We start from the raw sequence: 6,430 nt of genomic DNA on the forward strand, positions 1-6,430 counted from the left end.
GTCAAGGCAGCAACAACAGCAGCAGCGGCAGTTGGAAGCTTTGCACAGTCTTCGTGCCAGTCGACGTCGACGTCGACGCTGCGCAAGCGCAGACACGACAAGTGCCGTGGTCTTCGTTGCCATCGTCTTCGTTTTCGTCTTCGTCTTTGTCGTTATCGTATCTGCTGCTGTTGCTGCTGCTGCTCTTGTTGTTGTTGTTGTTATTATTTTCTTGCACTATGTTAATGTGGTCGCTGCTGTGACTGCGTCGTGGCTTTGGCTGCTGCTGCTGTCGTCGTCGTCGTTGTTGTTGTTGCCTTGTGCTTTATTTGTTTCTTTAATTATGAGTGTCAGTTGGGGACAGTTGCAAGCGCAGATTAAAGCAGATAAACATAACCTATACACACACACACATACACACTTGCACATCTGCAATGTAAACGAATGCGTTTGAATTTTTCACTTTTCTCACTGTGGCAAAATGAACCGATTTTCGTTTCGCTTCCGCAATCGCAATCGTTGGGCAATCGCTTCAATTTCATGTTGCACACTACTCGCTAGTTGCGGCCTGACTGAATCTTCTTCTTGCCTGCCCCTTAGAACAATTCTACTCCAAAAATAAACAAAGCGGCATCGATAATTGAATAATGCGCTTTGGTGTCTTCTGTTTTGCTCTGTCCTCTCTCCCTTCTCCTCAGACTCATCCTCATCCTCCTCCTCCTCATCCTCGTGCTGTCCGTTCAGTTGAAAAATTTAAAATTATAATTTAATGGCCTTAAATTGGTCGCTTGGGGTGTAATTTTCGCATTTGAGTTCATTTCGAGCACTCACCAAGAGTCGCTGGGCTCGAGAAATTGGCGCAGAAAGAGTGATTTTGTCCGGCTTTGATTCTGACTTTGGGTCGATCGAAAAGTTTGCATATTATGAAGCGTAATAGAATTTGAAAATTTGGTAGGCATCAATTATTCTATGGCATGAATACTAATGGCTAATAAATTTAAACAATTTCACAAAATTTTGCCAATATTTGTTATTATTATTTTCAGTTTAACTTACGCAAATTTCATAAATATTTAAAAAACTTATTTTTAATAAAAAAAAAAAAAACAGATACCAAATATAAATATTCATTATTGTTACTTTGATAACCTATTTACTTAACTTATTGATTATATATTACAGATTTGCTTTAATCATTTCAGATTTTAATTTACAATTTCTTAGAAATTTCTTTCGCTTTTATATATGACAAATTTTATTAACATTTATAAATATATTTTAAATTTATATATTCTACAAGCACTCTTTGTCAGTAGAGATTTTTTTTCAATTAAATCAACTGTGAAGAATTTTATTTCAATACTCTATATTACATAACCACATTTCTCCAATTTAATTACATTTTATACTTGTAAGCACTTCTTATAAATTACAAATCACTTGTTTAACACCTTGAGACTATTACGAAATATGACAACTCATAACATTAATTTTCATATATTCCATCATACGTAATTTCCGTAATAAAACTCATTTACTTCCGCCCACATCTTTGAAACTTTTCACGCTACCCACGCATCCAAAGTATCCAAGCAATCGCCTTCGCACAAAAGCGTAAAGATCTTTTTTTTTATATTGTGCCAAGTGGGCACTTGAAAGCGTTGATCTTTTCTGATTTCGTTTTCTTTCTCTCTGATCTTTGCTCAAAAATTGCTTCGATTTTGGTGAGTTTTTCTCGAATAACGCAACAAGACAGAACTTAATTCGAAGATTTATATCGAGCACCGGAAGGCGTAAGACGAAAATTGTGATTGTCTCAAAAAGCACAATAAATAAATACGCAAACTCACACACACACACTTATGCTGATATATGTATGTGTGCATAAATCGATATAGCATTTGGACAGCGCGTAATTGACGCTGATTGTGGGGGAATGATCTCGAGTTGGGTTGAGGGAACTGTGAATATGCACGACTCGAAATATAATCGACATCTCATCTATCGCAGATTCTAGTCTCCACTTAAGAGAGATGTTTTCTCAATAACGAAGGTCGTTGATTAAGCAATCTTTTTGCTCTCTTCGTTAGCAACTTTCGTGCAAGATATCAACGGAAATTCGTACTTAATGGATTACGATTTAATAAGACGCTTTGAAATATCTCAAGAAGTTAAAGCTTAAGGTATACCATAAATTATAATTATTATTCGAAGAAATGCAAATTGGAATTGATTTGAATTTTTCTCTAAATTTTGGTTCGCTAATTGAGTATTAAATCATATAAGAAATTCATTCAAAAGCTTAGATTAAAAACTGAAAATTAATAAATTTCTTTGTTATATACACAATGGAAACACCAATAATATAAATGAAATAATGTTTTTCGGAATTAATAAGTGAACGGCATTCAAATATCAATATAATATGTTTTAAATTTAAAGCTATTTTTCCCAATGTTTTTCAATTAAACTATTTGTCAGTCGGTATCTATGCCTATTATAGTATATTGATGGAATATAATAAATTAAAAAGTTTTTAAAGAATATATAATATAACTATTGTATTTATTTCTTTAAGAATCGAATCGAATAATGTATCTCAAAATAATTTATTTTAGATTATGTCTCTTACGCACTTTGAATTATAATAGTAATTTTATAAATCATAAATAATAATATTGTAAAATACACAAGTAAGATAGCTACAGTTGAGTGTGCTCGACTTTGAGATACCCTATATCAATTGGAATAAAATCAAATCAGTGCGGTATTATTCTTAAGATATACCAAATGATATACCACAAAATACTTAACATATGCCTAAGGTCATATTTGGTATGTCAATGATGTGATACATTCGAAATATACCATAGAGGATAAAATATACCAGATTGTAAAGATTTTTAAGTATTTCCAAACTAAATAAAATAATTTCTTTATATCAGTCTTTTAATATTGTTATTAATTATAATATAAGTTATATTGTATGTAGTACTGGGAAGTGAAATAAAAATAATTTACTAAAATTATTATAAACTGAGTACCATTTTTTGTTAAATTATCCATCTACTTCACAAGCATCTTTTTAAATCATTATCTCTTATTTGTATTTAAAATAACAGTTGTATTAGAGTTAATACTATAAAATTGGATAAAAATAGTTGAATTTATTATTACTTTACATACTTTACATACTTTACATACTTTTTCTAATAGCATCTCTCTCATCTCCTCGCACATAATTTTTTTCTATTTTCCCAGATCATTATTGCAAAGACTCGCAAAAAGCCAGCACTTATTTGAAATGTTGTAGTGGCCACTTGTTGCATGTAGTCGCCATGCCACATGCCACATGTGTGTATATATTTCAGCCACAATCACTTTGATCTTTCTGGCCAGATCTCTCCCAATTCTCTTATAGAAACGGTTTGCACTTAATGGGCTTCTCCAAAGCAAATTGCGCTAAAAACCATAAAATTGTTATTAAAGCTTTAACAAAAATAACAAATACTCACACACACACAAAAACACATACATGGTCTCCCCCTCCCACTCCCCTCACTCTGTTTGCTCCTCAGTCTAACATTTCCCGCCCTCCGGTTAGATCTTTCACTAATAAACGGCAGCGCCATCATCATCGCATTGGCGGCACTATTAACAATGAAAAGCAAAAGTAAATCGAAATCAAAGTAGCCTGCAAATGCAATGGAGAAATGGACCCCAACTCCAGCTTGAGCTCCAACTACACAACTACAACTACAACTACACAAGTGTAGCCCCCAGCAGCTTGGCTGCTAAACAATTGAAAATTGTATTTTTGCTTTTTTTTTGTTGTGTTGTTTTTCTTTAACGTTTTTTTTCCACTGGCGGCCAACACGTGCCGGGTCTGAAATGTGGGGAGAGTGAAGGAGAGGAAGGAGGGAGGGGGTATGGTCAAGTGTGCCGGTGTTGGGGCAATGCAGCAACCTGTCGCTGCCACAACAGCAGCAGCCAGCAGCAGCCAGTGGCAGTAGCAATGTGTGGCAGAGCCACCGTTAGCTCATATCAGTGAGGCGCACACGTCTGCCCTGCCCCACAAACACATAACACAGCAGCACAACACACAACACACAAGACTCTATGGAGATCTTAAACTTTCATTTATACAATTGTCTTCAAACTGTGCAGCGGCGATTGCCGCCGCCAACTGTGGCCTCACTTTTGTGTTGTGTGCTGCTCCAAAATGAAAGTCGGAACAAAATGGATTTGCTTTTGGAATTTTTGTTCGAAAAAAAAAAAAAAACAAAATACATTTGTGTAGTTGCTGCCTCCAACTCCGACTCCAACTTCGACTTCAACTCCAACTTCGACTGCGGCTGCTGCTGCTGCTGTTCATTCGTTATGGGCCACAAGCGTCAAGCATTTGCTTTATTGCAGTTTTCATATGCTTCTGTGCCAAAGGAAAGGCCACGCCGGACGCGACTTGACTTGGGCCCAATATCTCATTAAATCTAAATGGACTTTTTTTTTTTTTTTGTGTCTTTCGTCGTCTTCTGCTCAGCTTTTTGGCTGTGCCCCGAAAAACTTTCGCTCGACTGTGGACAGAGCGAGAATCAAGAGTTGCCAAGAGACTTTTGCTGACTCCTTGCTACTTACTACACTGACCTTGCCTCCCCTACCTTGCCGCAGCGCGTGGCAACTTATCGACGGCAACGCTCCTCACGATATTCTGCGTAAGTTTGCTTTTGGGGGCCCTTTTTTGTGTTGTGTCTAAAGTGCTGGGTCATTGGCCGAAGGCGGCTGCTGCCCAAAAAGAACCTCAACCTCAACGTTTTTAGTTGTTTTTTTAAACTGGTTATTATAATTTTCGGTTTCGCAGAATCCACGCAAGCAAAAGCAACAACAAAAAAAAAACAAAAAACCTGGCAAAAGCAGCGCCATTAGTTGGCCTCATTCTTGGCCCAGGAAATCTTCTTCAACAACAAGTATGAATAGGAGTTTGAGTTTCGAGTATGAGTGTGAGTGTGAGTATGAGTATAGGTAGTATTCAGTACTCAGTACTCAGTAAGCAGCAGCATGCAACAGCAGCAGCATTCGCTTCGTGACAAATATGAATATTTCGAAACGGGCCAAGAAGCTCGGCTTGGCTTAACCCCTCACTCCCTCCCCCTCCCCCCTTTTGGGGCAACCATTCGGTTTCGCCACAGAATGCAAGAACGCGGCTGCAACGCGGAAGTATTTAACGTGTTTGTTTGTCCATGCCAATTCTATGCCTGTTGCTGCTTCGACTTCGGCTGCTGCAACTCTTGCCTCAGCTTCAGCCTCAGCTTCAGCTTCAGTTTCAGCGTCTTTCGTGGTCGCATCGTTTCTTGTTGTGTGTTTCGTTTGGTGAAAAGTGTTTTGTATGCAAATCATTGAAATTACATATTATGGCCAGTTGGCAGTGTAAGTAGCAGTTGGCCTGAAAGTCGCCTGACATGCAGCAGAACACAGGCCACAAAACCGAACCGAACCGAACCAAAACAACTAAAGCAACAACAACAACAGTGCACAACAAAGGCGCATTCAAACGTTTTGCAATCCAAACTCAAAGTAGAAGTCTTCATATGGCCAAAATGCACATGGCCATTTGCTTTGGGTGGGTCTCGCATCTCCGTCTGCTCTTTTTTTTTTGCCTCGGCGGCTGCGGCTCAAAGCATCGGCCAAGTGATATGCCTGGGCACAGCGACAGCTCATAAATTCATTAGAGAATGCCACCAAATGTGGCAGCTGCCACGCATTGGCCAAATGCCCACGCATGATCATTGGAACAGCGAACGATCCGCAATTAGAAACCTTTTTAGAACATTTTCTATGCCATTGTTCTCGATAATGTGAATCAATATCAGGAGCAATATTCTACATATTCAGAGATGTTCATATTTATTTGCAAATTATGCTTAAATGGTATTCAATTTTGAGGATATTCATCCATTGAAAAGTTGATCCTAAATTTAATTTACTTCAAGGAAATGGAAAGCAGAGAAAGAACCGACAAATTCATAACTTATAATGAAACTATTCAAAATTATTAGTACCATTTTCCTTGTGCCGTTTATCTGGATAGTGTGAAACAATTTAGTATATTCTTAATATTCTGGATCATTAATATTAAAAAAAAATATATTTTTGTTGCACATTTTTTTTCAAACCGATTTATTATATTTAATACATTACACATGAATCATTGACATGGAGAGTAAAAAAATAACTCTTACCATAAGTACATAACTTCAATTAAATATTCATAATGAGTTATAACAAAAAAACTTCCTAAAAATATTAACCATTATCATAAGCGATATTCTATACACTAAGAGATATAATAATAAAATATATTTAATATCTAAGCATATTTAAATATTTTAATTTATTTTGTCATAGAATACTAATCTTAATCTTAAGTTAAAATATTGATTTTTAATACATTGAG

The sequence above is a fragment of the Drosophila albomicans genome, chromosome 3 (genome assembly GCF_009650485.2).
Source record: "Drosophila albomicans strain 15112-1751.03 chromosome 3, ASM965048v2, whole genome shotgun sequence".
NCBI lineage: Eukaryota > Metazoa > Arthropoda > Insecta > Diptera > Drosophilidae > Drosophila > Drosophila albomicans.